This window comes from Ambystoma mexicanum, chromosome 3p (genome assembly GCF_040938575.1).
Source record: "Ambystoma mexicanum isolate Mex_15411 chromosome 3p, UKY_AmexF1_1, whole genome shotgun sequence".
NCBI classification, from domain to species: domain Eukaryota; kingdom Metazoa; phylum Chordata; class Amphibia; order Caudata; family Ambystomatidae; genus Ambystoma; species Ambystoma mexicanum.
Window position 1 is genome coordinate 485,349,950 of NC_090925.1, and position 27,031 is coordinate 485,376,980.

The following is a 27,031-nucleotide window of genomic DNA, read 5'->3' on the forward strand; positions in this document are numbered from 1 at the left end:
AACTAACACTCCTAACCAATCAAAGCAACACAATTCACCTTCTGTTCCCACCTGCCACGAGGAACCTCGAACTGCCACTTTCGAGCACTAACCGCCCACCTTGGCAACCACAACAAACACTACCAAAGCCAACCAAACACACAACTCCTTCCGTTCCTCCCTGCCACAAAGAAACCTCGAACTGCCACTTCCGAGCACTAACTCCCAAAACCGGGAAAAATCAGGTACTGTCGTAACAACACAAGACACTTACTAACAACCCAACAATCTACCCGGGTCAACTAGGAACTACACTTACAACTCAAACCGTTGTTAGACCCATTCAGAAGCTCAAGCAAACACAGCCACACCAAGTCACCACTCACTCACCCAATCACACCAAATATAAAGGCAACTAGCTCTCACTAAAACAACCACCACCAGTACTAGCTACAAATGTTGGGCAGACACTTGAGCCCTTCTAAACAATTCAAGACACCCCAAAGTGAACACAGCTGCAGATGAAACGTTGTCAGGCTTCTGAAATTGATCAAGAGGAAACTCAAGAACAATTCCAGAAACCACCTAAAAGTTCCAGAAGAGAAAACACAAGATGCAATGTCACCTCCATCTTAAGAATTTCAAGCGAAATCCCTGGACCCTAACAACTCCATAAGGTCACCACAAACAACATCAAAGCTTCACACGGCTTCAGGCACTAGTCCCCTGCTAGGTGCCTCTAGGCTCCGCAGAGCCACAACCCAAAACAACATCAAAATTTCACAAAGCTTGACGTGAACTCTGCAGAGCCACTAATCACTACAACATCAAAACTTTGCAAAGCTTCTGGTACTAGTCTCCTACTAGATTCCTCTGGACCCCGCAGAGTCACTAACCAACACCCATCAAAAGCTCCAACAAGTTTCCATACCTGCCGGCCATTAGTAGATTTGTATCTGACCTCGCAGGGCCACACACACACAACACCACCAACTCCGCAGAGTTCCTTGACCACTCCTTGGTCATGCACTAAACTGGCCCAAAGCTCTCACATACTACTACAAAACATACATCAGACACAGATACACACGCTACATACAACCCCCACAAAGAATGTTAACTGCTAAGCAGTGCTGCAGTCGCACTAGCAGAAATCTTAGGTTGGACACCAATGCACACAAACGCCACATCACACCTACAATGCCTCAAAATGGGTATAAATGGGTGACATGTGAATAATCACATTATAAAATGCAGATCTCATTTCCTAAAAGTCCATGTTGCCAAAGCACAGGCAACTCTAACTGCTGAAATGCCTCAAAACGTTATGCTAATCCTAATGTGGAAAACATTTCTTTGATCATGCACCAACCTGAACATGCACCAAACCACATACCTCACACTCGCCAACCAGGGATAACCTAAAATGCCTCAAAGTTGTTAGAACTAAACATCCACATGCATACATTATTCATACTCCCAAAGGCCACAGTTGCCCCACTAAAGAGAGCAGACTGTCACTTGTAATGCTTGAAAGAACAGTATAACTGACTCACTTACATACCAACCGTTATTTTCTCATACTCAACCCACAAACGTGAAACACGCACTCTTCTACTAGTCTCAGGCACATGGTAAAAACCATGGTATGAACCAATGACAAAATCCATATTAACACACCAATGCGGTTGCGGTAACAATGAGACCTTCAAGATGTTACGCTTGACACATTCCAGAAAAACATAAATGGACACCTGGTGCTACTCTTTCACAGAGTGTGTGATATAGATGGCTCAGAAATACTGCCATCCGTTTCTGCATTGCGTCCAATAATCGAGAATACCTTAAAATGGAATGTCCATGACAGATGCTGTGCAGCTCACTTAATAGACAAAGGGAGCATTCCCGAAGTGGAGCATTCACCTCACTCCACGGGCAAACTACTTGCCTTAGCAACATTGGAAACTTCTTGGCTGCGCTGTCCAATCCACCCAGCACACCCCCCAAGCTCCATTACTATCGTTTTCAGCGGAAACAGAGGCTGTTAATTTATCCCTGAAGAAAAAAACGCGCACTTCTTCATCTCCTCATGACGCTGGAACTTAGGTGGGCGCTAGAGCCCAGGGAACAAAGTGCCTTACTCTAATGCTGGAGGATGTATTACTCACAGCATACCACAATATTTCAGCGTTTCTTCATTGCCCCGTATTGACCCACTCCGACTGCTTTGTAGATCTGTTACCATGAACGAACAGACTTGCTTGTTGAGCATCGACGTTCACAAGGGTCCTTTACTCTAGCTGAGTTCCAACAGCATCCTCACGCCGTGTATCATGACGGCAGCAACACGAACTAAGGCACCATGAATGGAGCGAATCCAGGTAAGGGCAACATTCTTAACGATCGCTAGCATCTCAGGCACCTTTTCTGACGTCATCAGTCAGCCGCTGTCCACAACGAACCACGGAGCACCGCAGCTCCTAACGGTTCCTCTACTGTAATATCTGGTTGTGAAGCATTCGTACTTCATCAACACTTAAAATGCTGCCACCTCTTCCTTTGTTCCCAAGAAAGTCTCTTTAGGGACAACACACTTGACAAACCTTGTCCCATTGGCAGTACAGTCCCATAATATCACCAATGTCACCCTTACTGACACAGCTTCCAGAATACCTTTGGCTGAGCAGTCCTTTAGCCTGCCTCTCTCACCGCTACTGCCAGGGAGTGTATAAATTATGAACCGGCTGACTTTCACAACTCCTGGGGCAGGCTGCCCAGCTCAACAGCCCTGGGTGGTGGGTGCTAAACAGTCCATGGGGGGCAGTGGGCTCTCCCTCTCTCCAAACAGTCTCTTGTCCTCTTGCCTGCACCCCTCGCAGCAGAGTCTCTTATCCTCTCGCGCATGACATCACACAGGTACCTGCTTCTCTTAGCTTTCATGATGTCCACTCCAAGGTCCACCTTCACCATAACTTGGACCATCCTCGTTGCCAATTGTTATGACCGGCTCTTGGTCATAGGGTTCACTCCAAAGGACACTCAGGATACTCAGACCAGGTACTCTTAGCGGTTACTTTATTAGCTTCTTAAGGTTACAGGATCAGATGTCATCAAGTCATTGAGATACAAAGCGGATCAGGGACAAGAGCCCACTGGCTCCCACCACCCAGGCTCACATCTTGTAACTGCCTGGTTTAGAACCAATTCAACTCTAAACATTCTAACCTCACACTCACAACCTACATTCTAATGATGACATCGATCCTGGCACAGCATACATGCAAGCACAGGAGCCAACCCTAACAGCGCCTAAGGAGGGCTTCTGTGTAGAAGCCCGCGAAAGGACGGTGAACAAAGGAACCAACCTGGTTTGACGCGCAGAGAAAAACCCGAGAAAGACTTTTACAAAAAGAAATGGTGAGTAAACCCAGCCGGAACCGTGTAAAATGTTGCAGGGGTCTGCAACCTTTGGCTCCCAGATGTGTTTGGACTACCATTCCCATCCGGCCTGTACAGCATAGTCAATGTCAGGAGATCATGGGATCAACCTGTGGCTCTCCGAAACATCTGGAGAGCCACAGGTTGCAGACCCCTGCAGGTTTATATTCGAGGCTAACCAGATAGCCTAAAACAATACCAGGGCTATTTAAGATAACCGCGGTAGGAAAAATAGGGTAGTTACCACTGCCAACAGCCACGTCTTAATGAAAAGGGAGCGAAACAATGCTCCAAGAGAAACAGACAAAAGGGGATAAGTATTAACCCTTTCCAGTCAATAGCAACTTTACATGTTCTGAGAGACAGGAGTCAGTCTCAGAAAATGGAGTCGGTGTTGGGAAGCCAAAAAGACAACCCGGTGTCACTGCACTGAAGGTCCTGTGTAACACACAGTAAAAAGATGATGCCTATGGAGTAGGTGAGGCTCCACAGTCTATGAACACAAGAAAATGTTAAACACACACAACAAAACACATGAAAGAGTGGGAATAAAAGGCTCACACTCTTACCAGGTGAAAAAATTAATCCTAGAAATCCAGCAAAGCTGCTGAGGGACTCAGTAGGTAAGGGAAATTAGCCATTCTGGAGAATTCTCCCTAACACTTATAGGTGTGTCAATGGCACTATGCCTGACTACTTAAGGCAATTCATTTTGGAAAGAACTTAAAGTTGCTCTCTGAGATCAAACAACCAAAACCTTCTGAGCATTCCTAGAAGCCGAACTAAAAAGGCCAAAAAAGGAGCTTTCTATTTATCTGCCCCAAAGGCCTGGATCAACCTCCCTCTTGATCTCAGAGCCCAACCTGACTTGGAATCCTTCAAGAAGAACTTGAAAATGTTGTTGTTTCTCTGACTGGTGGCTTAGTTCCCTTCTCCTCGTCAGCTTTCTTTTTTTTGGAGTTTATGTTTTGTCCCGCGCCCTTATGCCTACGGGTTCACAGTTGCACTATATAAATGTGTAAACTAAACTAAACTGAGGTACAATCGCTATAAAAAGGTGTTGCATGGTTGCACCTGGCCAGGGTCGGACTGGGCCATAAAAGTGTCTCGGGCACTGATAAAAAAGTGTCCCACAGTTCCAAATGGCAATTCATTCCTTTTGTGACTGAATGTTTGAATAGTACTCAAGGAGGAGTTTTTTTGATAAAATGTGATGCAATTTAAAGAATATTTATTCAGCAACAATGGTCAAAACCGCTAGCCACCTAGTGAAGTAACTCATCAAACTGGCCCACTTTGCCCACAAAAGTGGCCCACTTTGACCATAATAACTGGTCCACACTAGCATTTTGCGTCTTTGGTTCGGGCCTTGCCCTGTTGCCCTATAGGTCAGTCCGGGCCTGCCCCTGGCATACCAAACAAGAATGCTAATAGTGTCACCCATGCCCTTTCTCTGAATGCTAGGACAGACAATGTCCATTTCACAAGCAATAATAAAAACATATTGCGCAAGGAGGGATGATTCGGGCAAAACAATTAATCACATATCAGGAATCAAGCAGATGTGCTTTTCCCCAGCTCCAGTCTTTGAGTTAAGCACACATAGGCCTCATTGACACAAGGTGTGGATCAGGGATTTCAGGGTTGTAGTTGACATGGTGAGGTAGCTCTCACCGAGAATTACTTCCATTTCAACAGCACATTTTATAAGCAGATCAAAGGGACTGCGATGGGGGGCACACTGGCCCCCAGCGTAGCTGATCTACATATGGAAGGTTTCGAGGAAAACATCTATGGAGAGACCAAACCATTTAAAAAACATCTTAAATTATGGTGCGCTATACAGATGATGTCCTCATACTATGGAATGGAAGTGAAGAGGAAGCATAATTCTTCTTTTCGTGGATCAACAGACAAGATAGACATCTAAATTTCACCAGTAGTTATAGTAGAGAAGAAATAAACTATCTTTATATCACAATTAAGGTTGATTCAGAGAAGGAGATATTGTATGTGAAAACTTAAAAGAAACAGCTAGAAACTCTCTATTACACTATAATAGCTTCCATCCACGACATTTATGGGATAATTTGCCTGTGGGTCAATTCCAACACCTGAAAAGGAACAGTACAATAAGAGTGGAGTATAGAGAAGCATCAAGCTAATTGAGAGAAAATATGCACACAAGAGGATACTCTCCAAATCTAACTGCTAAAGCAATGAAAAGGACAAACAATAACCACCGGGATGCCTAGACCATCAGAAGAAGGCTCCCGAGGAAAAATTGGACAGTTTGGTCTTTGTGAATACATACAGCAATTTATCGAACCGGATTAAGAAGATCATTAATCGGAACTGGAAAATAATGGAGAAAGGCAAATGCCCCATAAAAAGGCACATGATTGCATATCGGAGGAGTAAAACCATCAACGATCAGATTATGCGCAATGACATCACGAAACAGTCCAAGAGACAGCCGACCCTTACAGAAAGTTCGGGAATGAGGTCTCCAAAAGGCCATTTCCCCTGTGGAAACTGTAGCTGTTGTGGACAGACGAAAAAGAGAACAGATATAAACCTGGGACTAAATGAAAGATGGCGACAAGAAACACTGACGAATTGTAACTCGAAAATGGTGCTGTACGCCATATGGTGCCTATCTAAGAGAATTTATGTGGGGAAGACTGACAGAAAGATCAAGATGCGCATTATAGAGCATAAAAGCTGCATCAAAAATAGAGTACACACTGCACTGTTAGTGAGCCATTTTATAGAACTAATGCATAAGCCAGAGGAACTTGTGTGGACAGTGCTGTATCAAATAAAACCTGGAAATGATGCGAATGTGGACAAGAAGAGGCTACTGAGGATAGGAAAGGAAATTATATTTCTAACTAAAAGCATGGAGATAGGCCTAAATGAAAGAGCAGAATATTATCCCTACTCTAAGAGTGAGAATAAGTAACAGATAAGAAACAACCTAGAATGAACGTCTTGATGGACTGAAGGAATCTAGCTATATGACTAATTGAATTTGAATGGAAATGAAAAGATCAGAAAAAGGAAAGACATCGGCTCATTGTACTGCTTAAACAGTCTTTAGAAGGTATAGCACAAAATAAAGGTTGCTGTATAAGAACATAACGGGAGCCGGCTTCCATGCACTGTTGAGTGATATTTTTAGGACCAGAAACACTCTTTGGAGTGTGAAGCCTAGGCCCCCTTAATAAAAAAGAAACTGTGATGGCTTTTGGAATCTGCCATGAAGAGTTGCGGGTAAAAAAGAAAATACCAAAGTTTTACAAAGGGGGACTCCTACTAGATGGACAATAGACTTTTGGAATATTTCAGCGAGATGGAAATGTACTTACACATACGTCACGCCCGCAGGGCACATAAGATATCAAAAGCCGAAATTGTAAACTATGGACGCGATATGAGTAACGGTAACCATGGGAACATTAAACATTGAGGTATATCAGAGAAAAGAACCCTATGTAAGAAAATACAGACACAAAAAATGCACAAGTGAATAAGAAAGAAAGGAAATCGGAGTTCGAGTCGGGCAACAATGAGTTAGATACTGACAGGGGGAGGATCAAGACCCACAAATACCAGTGTCTGAACGGTGAAAACAAACGAAACCGCAGGTGACACTGTACGGACACGGGAGCCCAAACTCAGAAAGTTCAAAGTAAGAAACTGTCTGAGAGTGCCGTAGATAGATCAGGAGTACTAACTAATTGTGTGAGACTGTTGAGATGGGTTTAAGATCCTGAATGCCTAAATAGATAATATGTTACTCAACAGATAGACGCGCGCCGAATTAACGTGGTGGAAAGTGACAGAGGAGGCCTAATAAAGAGAATAGAAAATCAGAGCGCTCTGAAATAAAGCTTTCCGAAGGTAATTTTCAATGCAAGAGATGGGAGACGGCATGACGAGAGGGTTGAAGGCTGAACTTGAAGTGGGTTTAAAAAATGACTGTTTTTCTTTTGACCGTATACAGGTTATATACAAGAAAGAGGACATTGTAGCAACAGGCAGTGACGTTAGACAGGAATCACAGTGAGATGTTAAATGCACAAAGACAGCCACGTACGTTAGAACAACCTTGAAAGGTGAGCATCGTCTGAGAATAATTAAGAACAAAGATGTGGAATAATGAAATAGGACCGTGAAAATTTGAGTCTGAAACTCTCACATAATCGTTTTTTTATGTCTTCCACAGGTTAAACAGGGCACAAAGTGTGAATTAAAACACTTGCACTGTGAAAACTAAGGGAAGGAAAGCCCCTAAATCTCACTCACCAGTTGACAGAATGACTCTTTAGAATATGGAACAATGAGTCCTGGTAAGTGATTGAGTGGAATATGAATAGTAAACTTAGATCCTGTATCTCCCTACTCATACAGGTGGAAGACAAAAAGGTATATGTTAATCAGGAAGTCTGGTTTGTATATAAAAGAAATCCATGTGAAACAACCAGACTGCTAGAGAGCTCGTTACAGAGCAATAGACTGTTGAGAACTTTATAAATAGAAACAGTTTGCAAAAAGTCAGAAAACATAATGAGATGCAAGTTAGAAATGTAGCATTTCCTGTATCAAGCAAGCAGTGATAAAAGAAAATAAGAAGGGAATTAATCTCCCTGGGCATATGCAAACAATGTATTAGTCTGAATTTAAAACAATTAAAATGTATGAAAGATGCCGGAAATTAAATAAGGCTAATTATTTGTCTTTGCAGGAAGTCACTGTGACCATTGAAAAATCTAAGAATAGTGAGGACATTAACCACGCTAGATTCTCGTACTGACAAGAATCTGTCAGAATGATTGTAGAAGTGTTGTGTAAATTACTGAATTGTATCCCCCTGAAGAATTTCCAGTGCATAGAATGTGTAAGCATGAATGGTTTGGAACGAAACATGTTGGGATGAATGGGGTGGAATGAAAAAGGACAGGTGAGAACAAATTGAAATCTATACAAATGGTGTTTTGTTATACTCTTTGCCATTGTTGTTAGACTCTATCCCGGAAACAGAAGTACAGTGTGTTTGTAACAATAGTGAAGCGTGGAGATTAAAACTCCAGATACAATTTTCAGTAGCTGCTCAGTGTTTTTTGATTTGAAACAAAACGATATTCTAGAAGGTATGTGTTTTTAAGAGAAATATAATTTATATTTTTGGATACATTTATAGCATCTGTTAGTGATTCATTACAGATAACTAAATAAGATGGATATCTAATATTAAACTCTCAACAGCCATTAGGTGACAGTCTTGAAAAGACATAGGACCAACCAAGCAGATTGTGTGTAAACAAGTTAAAGGAATTTTTTGGAGGGATTGCTTGGATAGGTCCATTTAAATATTCCCTCTGGTGTCTACCTTTTTTGATAGTAGTTGACATGTGTGTCATAAGCTTCTGAAATAAATACTTGGATCTGAACACTGCAGCATCTTGCAAATCCATATAAAGGCAATGGTCAAGCACAATGACAATATTGCACAATTAGATAAAGGGGAGTGCTTAAATGCCATTAATTAATGGAAGCTCACACTCCCCCTTGTCTAACATCAGGCCACTTCCAGAACACACATGCGTTTTTTCTGCCTTGTCTGGTTCAGTTTCAGTCAATTTACCGCCTTACAACTGATGGCCTCTATCAGGTAGATCAGGTAGATCGTCATGGATTTCCAGGCTGCCTCAAAGCTGCCTTGGAATGAGACACAAATCTGCTTTTGATTAGAATATTGTGGATACTGCAAGCCATGATCCTGCGTGATATCACAAAGAGTAGTGACAAATACTTTGAACAATTGGGGAAGAGTAGTGATCCTGGGCAGACCCCACAGAAGAGCAATTGCCCCCCAGAGAAACATAGGAAACTTTGATCACCTTCTTCACCCTGCCCTGCGGAAAGAGATTTGTTCTCAGATGTTTCCCCAATCCGTGCTAAATTCTATAGATAGGTAGGCGACCCACTGCTATCAATGATGGCAAAGGCCACTGAAATATCAAACATAGCAAAGAGCGAGATTATATCTATATCCATCACCTGCAGCAAATCATCTACCACAAAGGCCGGGGAAACCAAGTTCGATGAATGGCTTCACAGCAACACAAATTAGAATAATTAACCACTTTTCTGACTTTCGGAATGCTAACATCTTTAAAATCTTCTGAGACTGGGAGAGAATAAATGTAGGGCAATAAATGGTGATTGTTTTTCCACCACTTTGTCCTTCTTTCTTTCTTTTGTTTTTGAGGCAATTTCCATGCCTCCTCCTTCCCCTATAAACCCTAACAATAAACGTAATCCTAATTGCATCTGTAACCCTATTACAAATCATAACCTCCCGATTTGTCAATGCGTAATTGGCACAAAAAAAAAATCGATTGTGCTTTGGTCATAGTTTTGAGATTTAAAATGCATAATTAACAGAGGATCTTCTAAAGAACAATATATGAAATGTACGCCACAGCCAAAGAATCCTTGAAAAGTTTATACTAGTTCACTATCACTTGTATTATGTCCCCACACTGGGAATGAAAACCATAGAATGAGGCAACACTTGAAATCAGTGTTTAAATGTTGCTCATGTATTTATCTGGCAGCATTGTGTGGCCAGTTAAGACACATTAATGGATGAATCCATTAAAAGGTTGCTTCCAGGCAAACAAAACTCCCCTTCCATCCAACAGGTTTATCCCACCATTTTGGATTTTGTCCAAGATAGTCCTTCTTTCTTATCTGCCACTTCTGAGTTGCCCGACTTGGTCATTTGAGTGGAATTGCTGGAACGTATGAATCATCATATAATACATATTTAAATATATAATGTATGTCTCAATTCCTCTAAAAAATATTCAACTCAATTGGTGATGAAATATAATGATATTATAGTGCTTACATTTAATCAGCTCTGTACAAATATTCTGATAAAAGCAATGCTTCAGATTCATAATTCAAAGTTATTAGCCAAACTCCATCACATATATCATTCAAAAATCTTTTGAAGAATTTTCAATAAAAATGTTTTTTTACATCTAAGGATGTACAATAATTGGGCAATGCTTAGCTCTCAAGATTGAAATAGCTCCTATTTCAAACTCAAAGATAAAGCTGTAGACCTTCTTGGATATTATAACCCGCTGAAAAAAACATATTCATTTAAATAATCAATTAACGACTAGTTTCTCAAAAATAGTTTGCTGTTACTACCTCTTGTGTGTTTTCTTACTGTTTGTTCCCCAAAGAATATCTGGTATGGGGGATGTGACTGGTGTTCTTCCTGGAAAAGGAGAGTGATTGGGCATCGTGGATCAGGTGTGCAAAAGCACCCCAGTATATTCCTAATGTTTCATTTCTTATAGTGATCCCCACACACAGAATGTTCTACCACAAATCAGAATGTACAAAACAAGTGTGTTAAAATATGTAAAGTAATTGCTTGGCCATGTCTTGTAAGTCCCTGGTTGAACATAGCACTTTGACTTATCCAACCCATATTGGCAAATACTAGCATTTTTAAATGTGAAGACCCTTTTCGGAGTATAAATAAATTGGCACTTGTTTCTTTCTCATAAGAACTGCTTTCAATGAAAGTCCCAAAAAGCAGGGCGATGCCTGAATGTTGCTAGAGGTTGGTCTGATATCAGTTTATTGATTGCACAATCAGTTTTCAGAATGTCCCACCCAATGTTGAACGTTGATATTTCTAATCTCAGGCATTTGTCTCCTATAGCTCATAATGAATCTCACAGGACAATCACAAACAGATCTTTGCTCATATTTCTTCTCCCTATCAATTCGATCATCATGTTTTATTTCTTTCATTGTATGCCCTGGTTACCAGTCATTTGGTCGAACACCAAAGGATCAAATGCCATTTTAACCAACCAAAACTAAAAAAAATATATATAAATAAATAAATAAAAAATGTGTCCTTTTTTTTCCGACCATTTGGCTGTCGATCAAATGGTCATTCGATCTTTTATTTTCGACCATTTGACTGGACACCGTATGCCCTACCTCTGCAAAACACGGTCAGTATAGACTCTTTTTTTGAATCTTGCACAAATTATTTTTTTGATTTATGATATAATGTTTATTCTAAACACAACTGAGTCTTTCTTTCAGCAACTCAGCAAAAGAAATATTCAATCTTCAGAGATAGGCTTTTATATGTCTCAGATTTCAATTTGAAATTGCCATGTTTGATCGTCACGTCGAAATAATGGAACCCATGCTTATCTTATATCTGAAATATAAATGTACTTCATTGTTATTGAGAAAGTTCACATGCACATCCAAAAGAATTAAATCTCCATCACATAACATAAAAACAAAGTAAAAGTAGCACACTCACATATTCACATGGTCCGTGAACTCATCACATTCTCGCCAAAGGCCCATCTTTGCCCCCACCCTCCTGCAAACAGATTTGCATATATTTTTGCAAATCATGCTCCCGAGATTGTACCCATTGCAAAACAACAGAACTGTGCATAATACTTCATCAACACTTTATCTTGTTTGTTTGTTTGTTTGTTTGTTTGTTTCTTTTTATTATTTGTAATGTGCACCTAACCCAAGGGTAGCAGGGTGCAAGAGCAACAAGAGGAATGTATAGCTTAGGTTACATATGGCGAAATGGATGGAGTCCAGATATGGTTACAGTACTGGACACATCTGCATCATTGAGAACAGATACAATAAAACATTTACAGAAAGTATAATATACCAAATGTACAAGTTATAGCTAAGCATATAGCGTAGTAGGTGAGAAAAGCAAGTACGTTAGTTGTCGTGTTCCTTGATCCAGTGGATAAGATTGGATCTAAATTGTATGTATGGAAGGTCTTCCCTAAGGGGTGGCGGAAGAGAATTCCAATGTTGTGCTGCTTTGACGGGAAAGCTACTCCCCCCGGTCGTAGTGCGTTTGAATCTCGGCACCAAAAGGAGGTTTGAGTTGACCTTTCTGGCGGGGCGGCAGGAAGCTTGTCTGCTAAATCTCTTTGTCAGGTAAAGAGGGGCCGAATGGTGGAGACATGTGTGGATCAACGAGACAGATTTAAGGAAGATCTTGTCTGTCGTGGAGAGCCAGTTGACAGATCTTCTAATATCTGAAATGTGGGCTTTCTTCGGGAGATTGAGAGCTGCTCTTAAGGCATTATTTTGCAAGATTTGAATCTTGTTTGTGATGTATTTGTTACTGTCTATGTATAGGGTTTACAATAGTCCAACTTGGACAGGATCAAAGCTCTAGCTAGGGTAATGCAATTATTGGAGGAGAGGAAAGGTTTGGTTGCTCTGATGAGTTTGCAAGTATAGGATGTGGCGGAAGCCATAGCGTTTACTTGTTTTTTAAATGTTAGTGTGGAGTCTAAATGTAAGCCAAAGGTTTTTACCTCCTTAGCCACAGCAATGGTATTATTGTCAATTTCGAATGAAGAGTAGGTCTGGCCAAGTTTGTTAATGTTAGCTGTTGTGCCCAAGATGAGGAGTTTCGTTTTATCATCATTCAGGCATAGTCCATGGGAGGCCATCCATGCCTGGATGATGAGGTACACTCTGTTTACAAAGGCCAAATCCGTGTCATAATCCCCGGTCAATGGGATGAGGATCTGGGTATCATCGGCATATTTCGTGTAGGTGATACCCAGACCGTCAAGATCATCGAAAAGGGGCTTTGTAAAGATGTTGTACAGAGTGGGCGAGACGCAGGAGCCCTGTGGCACACCGCAAGTTATAGGTATTGGGTCCGCAGCTGCTAACGGGGAGAAGACTTGCATTGTTCTGTTATTAAGAAAGGACTGAATCCAATGGATTGCCTCTTGGGAGAAATGGGCTGCCATCTCTAGGTGCTTGCAGAGGATCTCGTGGTCAACCAAATCGAATGCTGCTGAGAGATCAAGGAGCAGCAGTAGTGCCATGTTGTCCTCGTCTTTCAACTCATCAATTTGTGCCTTAAGGTCTACAAGCGCTGTCTCAGTTCCATGTTGGGGTCTGAAACCAGACTGTCGGACTCCTAGGAGGTTGTATTCAAGGTAGTGTTGGATTTGTAGGTATGCTATTTTATCAAGGATTTTAAGTAAGACTGGCACTGTGGTGATAGGACGGTAGTTGGTGGGGAGCTTGCATACATGGATCATTTCCATTATCATCTCTTCTAGCTCAATAAACATTGACAATCTCATTATACAAAATACTTTACTCCCATATTCATTACACATAAACATACAAAGGAATCAGATATCTATAGTGACCATCACACATTTTGCATCCCATTGCATGATGTTAATAGTGCCTCGCCCATGTATTCAACAAATTCTGGCAATGTATCCACCCGGGGGCTAAAATGGATTGGCATAGATGGATAATTTTTCGGTACTTGAGCCTAACGAAGAACACATCATGAATTCCATGTAGATTATTCAATGTTTGGTGGATTTTAGGGTGTAGATAAAGGCTTGAATATTTCTGAAATCTAACAGAAGTATAATCTTGTTCTAACTATAATATGCCAATGTCATGCCATTACTGAATTATATCTCTAATCCTTTTGTCTGATGTCACAAGTATATCCTTTGCCACCTGCTTGTAACTACTTTTATCATTAAAACTTGCAGCATCAATTCCATTTCATATTCCTCTCTAAGCTACCAAACCACATCCCCAGATTCTAAAGCATTATCCATAGTTGTATAACCACAGTCATATTGGGCTTTACGGTTTCAAATGCCTGTTTCTGTTTACAAGAAAGATTGTCATTGGTGGATTTCATTTTCAACGTTGGCTTTACTTTGCTCACATTTTGAGGAATAGACCGACTTTTAGTTCTAAAAGCTACAAATGCAGATGCACCTCATCACCAATTACTTTTTTATCTTCATAATTATACAAACACCACACCGTATCTAACATGTCAAAATCTGCTATGCAACATGTCCAAAGCTGTTGTTGTCAACCTACAAATCTCATCATAATCAGGTATCGCATGTTGCCCTGAAAAATGTCTCCTCCATTTAATGTCCTTTGTGAATAAGAACAGATCTATACATGTCCACACCAGGCCAAAGCACTTTAAGAAGGAGAAACCATGTCCCAAAAATAATACATTTAGTTCTTCTTTTGTGGGAGAGTGGCCTGAAAAACTACGCACTGGTTATTGTGGGCATTCTTGTTGCTGTCTTAACTTGATTTGTTGATTGTTGATTGCAAATTGCTTTGCTGAACAAGACGGGACTCCTTGATTGCCTTGCTTGGTTTGCATTTCTAAAATAACCTGTTTGCCCACTCTTGTAGCTCCTTATATTTCTTTACAGTTTTGCCTCTTAGTAATCTGTTGCCCCTTTGACTTCCCATACAGAGGTGCTCCAGCAGTTAGGTTTGAACAGAGCCTAAAGGACGGGGTTAGGGTCAGTCCTCCTTAGGACTGCAATTCTCTATCCTTCCTTCTCTCTCCCTATTTCAGGGTTGCATTCTCAGTGGGAAAAGTCGGTCAAAGGCTCTGGAAACTATGTGGCCCTGAACACTTCTTTCATGTGTAGAAGAGGAGCCAAATGCCTCTAACAGAAGTCCCGCCCATATTCTGCCTATCTGTTGGAAGCCGGAAATTTCGACATGCACAATGCCGACAATGATACCAATACCGCGAAAGATCTTTGAAACAAGGTATCCATTGAGAAAGCCCTATAAAATGTACCCACAGAGAGATGACAGTCTCTTGGGGGAGGTCCCTGAAGAAGTATGAAGCAGTGAACAAAAGAGGTTGGTGACATCACAAGAAATGAGAGTGATGCACCAAGAAGGATGATCAGAGAAGAGAATGCACAGACCTTATCTGATGACGAAATAAGGAATGGAGTAACCTTCCATGTGCAAAATGAAGATTAAGACGTTTTATAACTGTACAGATGATGCAGCGCAAGTAGACTAAATAATCAAGAAGGTGGGAATCAATGGGGCTAGTTACGTTGGGAGATATTTGGCAAGATAGAACTTTTTTGGAGCTGGGAGAACTCGAGGAAGTGACCGGGTTACACAGAGGCCAATATGTCACTTATCAAAGGATAATGCATGAGATTCGGAGCATATGGCCTGAAACTGTGCTGGCAGAAGAACCGGATGCCACTGTGGGGTTAATATATGACGCATCGGAAGGGGGGCATGAGGTCTCCAGACTGTACGAGATGTTGATGTCTAAGATTGGTAAAGACCTGGGGCACTTGCGATTAGAGTGGGAAACAGAGATGGGAGTCCCGATAGAAGATGGGGTGTGGGAACGAGCTCTGGGATATCATAAGAAGGTGTCGAGAAATGCCAGGTTCAAACAAATACAGATATATATAACGCACAGGGCATACATGACCCCTCTCAGAATATCGAAGTTCCGAAATGTGGGGCGCCAAGCGTGCCCTAAGTGTAACGAGGAGAATGCTGACATGATACATATGTTCTGGGCGTGCCCGATTATTGAATGTTTCTGGGGTGAAGTGGCACGGAAACTGGCAGAGAGGGGGGTCACGCTCGTAATAGACTCGGCCTGGGCCTGCTTGTTGGGAGGATACCCTAAAGCCCGAAAACTTAAACATGTAGCGAAATTGAAGGATTTGGCGTATGTGCTCGTGAAACGACGGATCGCCATGGGATGGAAGGAATGTCATAAGCCTAGAGTGGAGGTCTGGTGGAAGGACCTACAAAAATGGGCGGAGGCTGAAACAGTGGTGTGGCAAGAGGCCATTAACACTAGTGGGGATGAGGAATTGGGCTCCCTCATGGCATGGAAATCATTGATAGCGGAAATGTTTGGGGCAGGAGTGGCTCCAGCTGAATCTGTGGGCAGCGATACCCTGACACACGAGGAGGATATTGAATGTGAAGAACAGACAGGCTCATAAGGGGAGGGGGGAAGGGGAGGGCAGTGTTTATGGTTAAAATGTGTTGAGTATGTTAAATTGTGTTGATTATGTTTTGTTGGTTTGTTGTGTGGTTTGTATAAAACAATAAAAAAAAAATTAAAACAAAAAAACATTCATCATGAAGGCTGGCTATACGTAGTGAATAGACTGCAGGCGGTGCCGCCAAAATAGATATATGTATAGAGTCTGTATGTTCGATGTCACAACTTTAGTTAGCTAGGACCCATGAAAGAGAAGGGTCGAAGGTGTGGCGCAGTAGAGAAAAACAGCTGAAAATGAAGAAAGGATCGAGAAGGCTGTCTGGCCCAGTGTCAAGGGTTGAGGCAGCCAAGAACTGGTTATGTATTCAAGGAGATACAAAGGACGTGAGAAGTGAGTCAAGCTCCTGTGAAGGTGCGATAGAAACACTATGAGTGCCAAGTTTTATTAATTTAATATCACCAAATACGAAGGAGCTCAAACACGGTCTCCTGTCACATGGGATGGATGGAAATAGAAAATGGGCAAGCTGCATCGAGACTTGAAGATAAGAACGTGCTTGCACCCCCTTCTGTTTGTTGGTTTGTTTGTTTATTATTTATAATGCGCGTCATACCTAGGGGTAACAGGGCACAGCAGATACAAGAATATGCGAGACTTAGTTACACAAGAATTATACCAAAGGGAATACACCAAAATTATGCAAAAAGTTATACAGGATTTATATACACGTCAATATACATAATGCAAGCATGTGGGTGTTAATTACAAGGAGACATGTTTACATACATAATATACAGAGGACCGAAGCAAGAGATACAGAGTAGTGGCTGGTGGCAGGCTGGAGTGGTCATGTAACCTCACTACTAGGTTAGGAGAGTGGGTTGTTCGGTTTTTAGCCATATAATAGTGTTAGCTCTGAATTTGTTGTAGGTTTGGTTTATTCTTAAGCTAGGAGGCAGATTGTTCCACAGTTTGGACGCTTTCACCGGGAAACTGTTGCCTCCGATTGTGGCCCGTTTAAAGGTGGGTACGACGAGACGGTCTTTATTGGCAGATCTTGTAGGTCTGGAGGATGTCTGCTTGTGGAATCTCTCTACTAGATAAAAGGGAGCGGCATTATTGAGGGATTTATGAGTCAGAGATAGAGTTTTCAGGAGTGCTTTCTCGTGAGTTGGGAGCCAGTTATGCTGTCGACTAACCTGTGAAATGTGGTCTTTCCAGGACATGCCTAGGGCCGCTCTCAGGGCATTGTTTTGAAGGATTTGGATACGTTTGATAATGATCCTAGGTAGAGTGCATTACAGTAGTCCAGACGTGAGAGGATGAGAGCTCTGGCTAGAGTGGTGCAGCTATTATCTGATAGGAATGGTTTACCAGTGCGTATCAATTTGCATGTGTAGGCTGTAGACGATGCAAGGGAGTTAACCTGTTTTGTGAATGATAATTGAGAATCGAGGTAGAAGCCGAGTGTTTTTACTTCATGCTCTACTTTTATGATGTTACCATCAATTATGAATGATGAGTATTTGGGTCCTAGTTTTTTTAGGGTGGATTGGGTGCCTAGGATGATGAGTTCAGTTTTATCATCATTCAGGCATAGGCCGTGAGTGGCCATCCATGCCTGGATGATGATATACACTCTATTCACCAAGGCCAAATCCTTTTCATAATCCCCAGAAAGCGGGAGGAGGATCTGGGTATCATCTGCATAGTTAGTGTAGGTGATACCAAGATGATCCAGATCATCGAAAAGGGGCTTAGTGAAAATGTTGTAGAGTGTTGGCGAGACACAGGATCCCTGAGGCACACCACAGGTGATGGGTATGGGGTCAGCAGCCACTAGCGGCGAGAAGACGCTCATTGTTCTGCCATTTAAGAAGGATCTAATCCAGGTGATGGCTTGATGGGAGAAGTGTGCTGCTGTATTAAGGTGGTTACATAAAAGGGAATGGTCGACAAGATCGAAGGCAGCTGAGAGATCTAGGAGGAGGAGTGGTGCTGATTTCCCCTTATCTTCAAGCTCATCGATTTGGGTCTTTAAATCAATGAGGGCAGTTTCAGTGCCATGCTGGGGGTAGAAGCCAGATTGTCTAGCTCCTAGCAGGTGATGTTGTTCCAGGTGTTTTTGAATTTGAGTGTAAGCTACCTTATCCAGGATTTTTAGGAGAAAAGGCACCGTAGTGATAGGCCTATAGTTGGTCGGTATGGATGGGTCGAGGGTAGGTTTTTTTTTAGCAATGGGAGTACCCATGACTGTTTCAGATTGGTGGCAATAATGCCAGTGGTGAAGGATGCATTGATGAGTTTGGTGATGAATGGCGATACGTCACGGGCCGCATCCTTGATAAGTTGTGCCGGACATATATCCCACTGACAGTTTAACGGTTTAAGGGATAGAATTATTCTTTCCACTTCAATGATGGAGACCTTAGTGAAGTTGAATTGCGTGGAATCGCCTCTACTGTCTTTGCTTGTGGAATTGGAGGCAGAGGGATCAGGTAAACTGATTCGTTTGCGGGAGATTTTTTTTTGTAGAGTGGCTATTTTATTAGAATGGGCGAATTGGATGTCCTCGCACAATTTTTTATCTTTTATGCAAGTATCAGGTGGTGCTATTGGGGTCTCTACTTCTTTAAGAATAGTAAACAATTCCTTTATATTGGACTTGGCATTGGACATGCGTGTGTCAAAGGATGTACGTTTTGCAAGGTAAATTTATTTTTTGTACAAGGAGGACAGTTTAGAAAGTTTGAGTTTATTAGCTTCAGATGGATGTTTGCTCCATATGGCTTTGCATTTTCTTTCTTGTTGTCGTAGGCATGGTGTGAACCAATTATTCAGGTGGGTTTTTTGTTTGCTAGGTCTTAGTTTCGCTGGGGCAATCTGATTCAAGGAGGTCGTCATGACTTTATTAAATTCTTCTACTAAGCTGCAAGACCTAGTTTTAAGACAAATTGAATGGCAGACGACATGAGTGATGATGAATGATAGGCTAATTGGGAGGGGAGGCATGGTCAAGTCCACCCACAAGCACCTGGGGTACCAGCTTGCATGCTGCTAGCCAGTCCAATATTCCAGAAGGGTATAAGTGTGCCAACCATTTGTAGAGGGCAATGCATTGAAGAGCCCTATAGTTTGAGAGCCAATGGTGTGTCGTGTATCTAAGAAATATTGAGGATGACTTGCACAAGGGGTGGGCATAAATTGTCCAATCACAATCCAATCCCCTACAGAAAGTATACCTAGATACCTAGATGTTCCCGGTAGACCTATCACAAACCCAAGTACGTTTTCTTAGTTTGCCACATAGTATGATATCACGAATGATGAATTTTCACTATAAAAGTATTGTTTTTTATGAAACGTGTTGAGATTATGCTATGAGACGTCCGTTGATGTCCGTTGTACTCCCTGTTTTGGACAATTAACAATAAAACAAATATTGTTCGCCAACTTCCTGAGTCGGTCTTGTTATTGGTGTAAGAGTTATTCTGCACCCCCATCCTTGTAATGATGCGCTTCCTCATTTGAAAGGACCTCACGGTTCACATGGTTTGGAGTATTTAGTGACTGCATACGGTGTCATCTGGGAGTGCACGTTGGTCCTCCATTTAAAAACAAGTCAAAAGCAGCTGCATCTTTTGTTGACGTTTGCAATGCCGGAATTGCCAAGATGTCATCCAACCTCTCACCATTTATCTTGACAATAATTTGCTAATCACTTGATCAGTATCCCCAAACCACAAAAAGGCTGTTATAATTTTCCTGCTTAAAAAAAGGCAGGCGAGGAGTTGTTTCAATGTACAGACCAATCGCAGAGCTTCTATGTTTGCCAAAGATCCTGTAAACATTAGTAAGCATGCATCCTTCTATTAACTGGAATAAAACACTCTCTATGGTGAAGTGTTCTCCTCCAGGGACAGCGGACCCTCTCATCCTGTCACATCAGCAGTGATGCTGCACTTGAAAAGTGCCCACCATATGACACTGCCTTCACTTTTCTAGGAGTCTATCCACATCACTTATTGTTTTAGAAAAGGTTCTGTATTCACTGAGGTTCTTTTCAACATAGGCATGGCACCCAACAACTAGCAAAGGTATGCCAGCAACACCCAAATTCACATCACAATAGAAGAGTCTGGGAATCTGCAGCAAATCATGGGCTGCCTCGCGGTCAGCCATTTTACTGGTGTGCCTCAACTAGCTCTGCCTCACAATCAATGAGGCAGAGACACTGCCAATGGAATCTATAGTCCTAGCCACGTTCACATTAGGTTGCCCATGTATGGTTTAAATCTGAAGCTTGCATATCAAAGGTTCGTAAACTTCGAGTCCTTTTCAACGTCAACCTGTGATGTGTTCATCAGGTCAACATGGTCTCCAAGAATGCCTACCATCAACTCTGCCACCTCATTAGAACTCTCGAACTGATGCTGTTGTCACAGCGCATGCCCTTGTTCTTGCATTCCTTGACACAGCTGCAATAGGTTAACAGCCAAAATGCTGACCAAACTCTAAAGAGTTCAAAACTGTGCAGTAGCCTCGCTTGGTCCTTGATAGATTGGATTTATTTATTTATTTATTTATTTATTTATTTATTTATTTATTGGGCATTTGTAAGGTGCTTATACAGCAAGTAAATTGTGTTTCAAAGCGCCCACAGTTCAACAGGGAACGAACGTGGGAATTAAAGTCAAATAGGAGGGAGGATATTTCATTGGCCACTCGCTCCCTGGGTATTAAGCGCGTTATAAATAACCCATTACAATTAAAATTTGCATTACAACAATGAAAGCGAGAGGCGGTCCTACTAGGCCTTGTGCACGCCAGTGCTATATTATCCACATAATGGATTCCCATCAAGAAAACACGTTGATCGAGATTAGATCCCAGAGCCTGGTCCACAAAGTACGCTACAGTACCTCGTCTTCCAAAGTAGAGATACCCTTTCTAGGGTGAGTTCTAAATACTTGTTTAAGGGCGGACATTCCATCACCAGCATCTTGGCTATGTAACTCCCTGCCACTGCCCCTCTGCCTTGAAAGTAACTTCGGAAAGGACAGGCAGCTCATCATTTGAGACAAAGGACTGGACCCTTCCCCGGAGAGGACAGGCCGCTCATCATTTGAGACAAAGGACTGGACCCTTCTCTCAATCTTTTCTCTGCACCTTTTGACAGTGGCCTGTTTCTTGATGCCACAGCCCACCCTGACTCATCTTCCCAGAAGACAAAGTAAAAGTGCCTACACTTGCCGAGAAGAAGGGGGGTATGTGTTAAGATTATCTCTTGGGGAAAAAGGATGTCACTGGGCAACACTCCCAGAAAATCCTAAACTGATATAGTGGAATGTGTCCATCTATAAGACTACTGGTAGGCCCAATAACAATGAACGGTGAAGCCCTTAACATGCGAAAACAGGGATTATATCATATGAAGTGTTTCAAGGCGCCCTGAGGCAAGGGAGAGGGAACAGAGGGAAGGCAGGCAACGATTTTACTAGGCCAGGTGTCATTCAGATCACGCAAGTGCAGGGGAGGGGGAAAGAAAAGTGTGGGGGGGGCTTGACAAGAGAACATGTTGATGCACTATCTCCGGGATTGACTTGAGGAGATCATACCCCGAATGGATCAGTCAAAAACATAGTGGTTTTTTTGATAAATAAAAGTCATGGCTCTCAACCTCTGGTGTGCCACGGGTGGGTGAGAGTCCATTGAACTGAATCGGCGTAGCGTTGGCCGGCTTTGGGGCTCAATACGGGCTGGTTTATTGGCCAGAACCCCCAAGCCAGGCTGGCGGCGCTCGTGCCCGCGGTGTTATCCTCCAGGTCTGTCTGGACGCCATCAGGGGAGGGGGGGGGGGGCTGCTCGCATTCCACTCTTTACAGCATGGCCTTAGAGACACAGGATGCCCCGCAGACGCTATCGCCGATTTCCCTTATTTGATCAGCTTTTCGCAGCTGTTTTCACACCTCGCCCTGAGAACATCCAGGCCCAGCCACCGTGAGTAAACAGACCCCAGCTATTTCTCCAGCAGGCATTTTTCTGAATTTAAAAAATGTACATCTGATAGTTAATCATTGTCAGGGGCTGTTAGGTGTATCATCACCCCATTAAGACGTATCTTGAAGTTTTAGTAGGAAATATATATGCAAGACATTTTTTTAATAGATCTGTATACTTTATTTAAAAATACTTTTAAATAAAGATGTCCCCTGTCTGAGATCGTTAGTTGTCCCACAGCAGGCAGGCGGAGGGTTTAATTAAACGGTGACTTGTAGTTCATTTTCTTTACAAATATAAATCAAGAACCCCGAGGAAATGCAAAGAACAACATGAAAGCAGACTGTGCAACTATCTGGCGCCGTCAGCCTCTTTGGCAATAAATGGCTTAAGTCAGCTGCGTTCCCTTTCCAAGATCAAAGAGGACAGGTGCAGAATCCGGGACCGTGTAGTTTAGTTTCTGATCACTCTTCCTTCTTCATCATTTTCATAACTGTCAGCTTCCCCTTCATCACGTGACGAAATGCGCATTTAGCTGTGCATGTCTTTATAGCTAAGCTGCACCTCCTACGCCCCCCTCCCCACACCCCACCCGCCATTTTAAATTGCATGCCCGCTTGCAAAATTATGGGCAGTGCTGGATTAAACCCTGTGGAGCCCCCCCATGAAGTTGATATTTGGGGGGCCATCGAAAATTATCTCCTAATAAGTTTACCAACCAACAATTTTAATAAACCAATTGCATGACACCAAACTAAACATTAACAAGTATTAATGTTATTAAACAAAAACGTGTTTTAAAAAAAATAATAATAAACCAACAAAACTTTACCTTTTCAGGTTCCTCAATTTGTTTGTGTTGACATCTAGGCACAAATACACAATCCAAATTAAGCATTGGTGGGCACCGGGCCCCTAAAAGGAGTGGGGCCCCTAGGCCAGTGCCTACTTAGCCTAATGTATTATCTGGCACTGGTTATGGGCCCGCAAAACTCAGCCCAAAAAAATCCACTGTTTGCAGATTTGAGACAATGCCAATTCCCACAAACACATTCTGCTGCCTCTCTTTTGGTACAGCGTGGCGTCCGTGGTCTAGAAATACAACACTTACCAGACCACCATCCCGGCAAGTTGCGGTATGGGTCCTTGATCCCCCCCCATTGCTCAGAGGTGAGACATGGGGGCTTTGTGTGGTGGGGATACTCTGCACCCCCAGTGCGTGGCCTACAGCTATGGAGCAACCAAGCCCCATGTAGAGCACATTACTGTGGGAGGGCACTCTGGGTACAGCCCGGCTAAGGTGACCGGAGTGGGGAATCTGGAAGGGTGTGGTTCATTTGAGACAGTGGAATGCCAGAGAGTAAATTTAACAGCTTGCTAGATGTTTCCCATATTTATATTAAACATTTTTGAAATGTGTAGTAAGGGCTTTGCCCACGACCACAGTCTTGGCATTAATGAGGTGTGTTGCTAAACCACCCTTTCTCACGCTAACACAAGGCCCACGCAGCTCTACATCATAAACACTTATTGAAAAGAAATATATATATATATATATTAAAAAAAAAAGTCAGCTCCTCAGATCTCCGAGAACCGGTAAAAGTGCCCTTTCTGAGGAGAGTTATATATGGCGCGTGTTAAACGCTCGTGACGTTATCTGCTCTCTGGAATTTCACTCGCTGCCTTTATGGCCGTTGGAGTTAAAGAAAACAACGGACACAAATGTTTCTACTCAAGCTAAAATACCCTCAAAATGTCAGCGATAAATAGTCGTGTCTCCAGCCGCTCGATAACAAAGGCCGGACACTGGGAAGGACTTTGAGGTGTAATATGACAGAGGGAGCCCGGGAGAAATAATAGAGCGCATTGTCCGGTCCAGCTTAGCCCTGCTGGCTGAGCGCATGGCGTGTGACTAATCGGCATTTTTCTCGTGTGTGGCTAAACTAGGCCGCATTTAAACTTATCAATTCCAAAGTGTTTTCTTTTTCGGCACCAGAGAAGATAATCAATCGTCTGTAAATCTAGTTTAATCCTAACAGGAGCCACAGAGGCGCGTTTAACAGCTGGTTGTGTTTGTTGTTTATGACTTATAAACACGTTTTTTTTTTCTTTTGAACCCTATTCGCATTTGAAAAGAGATTTTTTTTCATGCCTCCCTTTCCCAGAGAACAATAACTGATGGTATCTCCGTGAGCCGCGAATTCCTGTGCAAGATGCCGCTGTTTTGGTCAATTTAAATGCAAAAACGCCTAGTTAGCGGGGTGATTAGCATGTCTATGCGGAAACATGCTACAGTGCAGCTTAACACTGGATTGATTCATGTGGGGGGCCAAAACCCCACATTTTTCATAGCGCATCCTGTTAGTGGCCTTTTGTGTTGGCAGGTGTGGAGTTGAGTCACCGAATTTATAATAAGCCGAAAGCTATACTGGGGCCAAAAGTATTTAGCACTCTGGGCCACGCTCTCGGCCGACTCTCTGCGGGCGGGGCCGGCTCTCTTTGTGAGGCAAACATCGAATTCATGTACTTCCCCGCCCCGCTGAAAAATGCACTGCGTCCAGTTTATTTCAAATGAACTTTGTGGAGTGTGCGTCTCTAGAAGCTGATTCGGTGTGACTGGAATGCAACACAGCTCTTCTTTGAGAGCAAATAAGAGATTAATTGTTAACATATCCGTGTTGGAGTGTGGGACTTTTACTGTCTATGGACGTGGTGCTTTCCGCATAGGGGCCAGATGGACATTGGCCACCGGCTTGCTTTATAGTAAACAGAATGTTTAAACATTTTTACTCTGGGGATTGTAATCTTAGATATCTTTAATTGAACATTTTGAGGACCAACTATTTTTTAAAAGAGACACCCCAGGAATGGAAAAAGGGGTGTGCTGCTGCTGGTGATATGGGATAATGTGCCCAGTTTAAGTGGCAAACACAGAAATGTATATGGGCATGCCTTTGCTATTGCCATTTTTGTTATTTTTTTATTAGTGCCTGGCTTACAAGAAACCTTTCGCTTAAAGTACAAAACAAATATAATAAAACCAATCAACAATCCACAAATCCAAAGATTATTTAAAAAACAAGAAAGTTCCTTCGGGGGGGGCCCCTGACATTCATTTATCACATAAGATCTCAATTCAGTCCTGTGTTACATATATGTAACTACCACAGTAATTTAATAACCAGCCCTTAAATGAAATCAGATCCCCTGGGGCAAGACCTTATTGACGGCCCATCCTACAAAAGTAAGGTTCACTTAAATTAATTGGACAAGTCCTGGAAAGTTTCAATTATGAATCTAATCAGGGAGGTGGTTTGGCTCACACTTTCTCCACTCATGAACCTATATTTGTCTCGGGAGGATAGCTCATGGGCAACGTGCTCGTCTTCAAAGCAAGATGCCATGGAGCAACACAGGTTCAATCCCCGGGTCTGTGCTCAGAAACCTCGGGGTATTAGGCGTGTTATAAATAACCAATCATATACCACCATTCGTCTGGAGATAGCGATGGTAGGCTGTTGAGTATTTTGCCCAAATGTAGTGTTCTTTTCTCAGTCAGACCCTGACAGCTCATCATCGCCTGATACAGAGATTGGTGTCTGTTTTTTACAGAATCTACATTTGACGTCCAAGTCCTGACATTGTTTCATGTTTAACAAAACCTCCTTTGTGGGGAGTAAGTTTAACCTGAATCTCAGAAATTTAGCCCTCATTGAGCTACATGGAAATAGTCTGAGATATCTCTGGGTGGAGTTGCTATGTCTGCATTCCATCTTGAAATTGCAGTAGGTCTTGTACTGCTCCCTTGCTGAGATGGTGTCCACCCAGTCTTTCCTCCATAGCTTAATTTTGATAGCCTCGAGGTTACTCATCAGATCTAATTCAGAGAATGCCAACACCTTCTGCATTTTGATGCACGCTAGGGTCCAGGCGTTTAAGATAGGTTTGTCTTCCCCATTAGCGCCTCTTTCAAAATCTTGAACCGTCGGGTTGGGGGATCCATTCTACACTTTCTGTACAAGGACAGAGTTTTCCACTCCATCATTGCGCATAAGGAAGTTAATCCCAGTTATTACCTGACTACAGGCATTGATGTGCACCTCGGTAGGCCTAACACTCTCCTCCAGAATATACCCTCCAGTACATTCCACCATACACGGCCCATTGCCAGGAATACCTCTGCACCATAGGTGGCAATAACCATCACCTTGGCTTTGTAGAATTGGATCACCGGGATCATAAAAAAGCGTCCAAACCTTTTTAACAAGATGTGTGCTTGTGATGCCAGGTGTGTTACCTCTGTTTTCAGTTGAGCAATCCTTGGGCCGTCGTTCAAGCTAGTGTTCATCAACATCCCCAAATACACAAAGGAGGCAGCCACCTTTATTGGTTCCCCGTTTAAATGCCATGCCGGTCTAGATTTTTTCTCCCAGCAGCAGGCTCCAGGATTAAGATTTTCGTTTTAGAGACATTGATCCTAAATTTGTTGGCTTTGATGTACTCCTGCAGTTTACTTAACTGTCATTGAAGCCCAATGGGGGTTTGGTCAATTAAGACCAGATCGTCTGCGTAAAGCAGATGCCCCACTCGCCACCCATTGAGCCTTGGCGGAAACGATCTTGTCTTGGCCCGCAAAGTTCCTAGGTCCGATATAAAAAAGTTAAATTACTCTGGTGCCAAGGGGCATCCCCGTTTGA

At 42.5% G+C, this 27,031-nt stretch overlaps 1 long non-coding RNA gene across 2 annotated transcripts in view; it reads left to right on the top strand.

Moving 5' to 3' along the window:
- Positions 1-27,031, top strand: part of LOC138579555 (uncharacterized) — a 165,247-nt gene that overhangs the window by 69,774 nt on the left and 68,442 nt on the right. Inside the window, exon 1 of one of the 2 annotated variants that reach the window (XR_011304065.1) lies at positions 22,224-22,334. The exons of the other annotated variant lie outside the window; for it this stretch is intronic. This is a non-coding gene — a long non-coding RNA (uncharacterized lncRNA). Of the gene's footprint in view, positions 1-22,223; positions 22,335-27,031 lie in introns of those variants that run through there. 2 annotated transcript variants of the gene reach the window in all.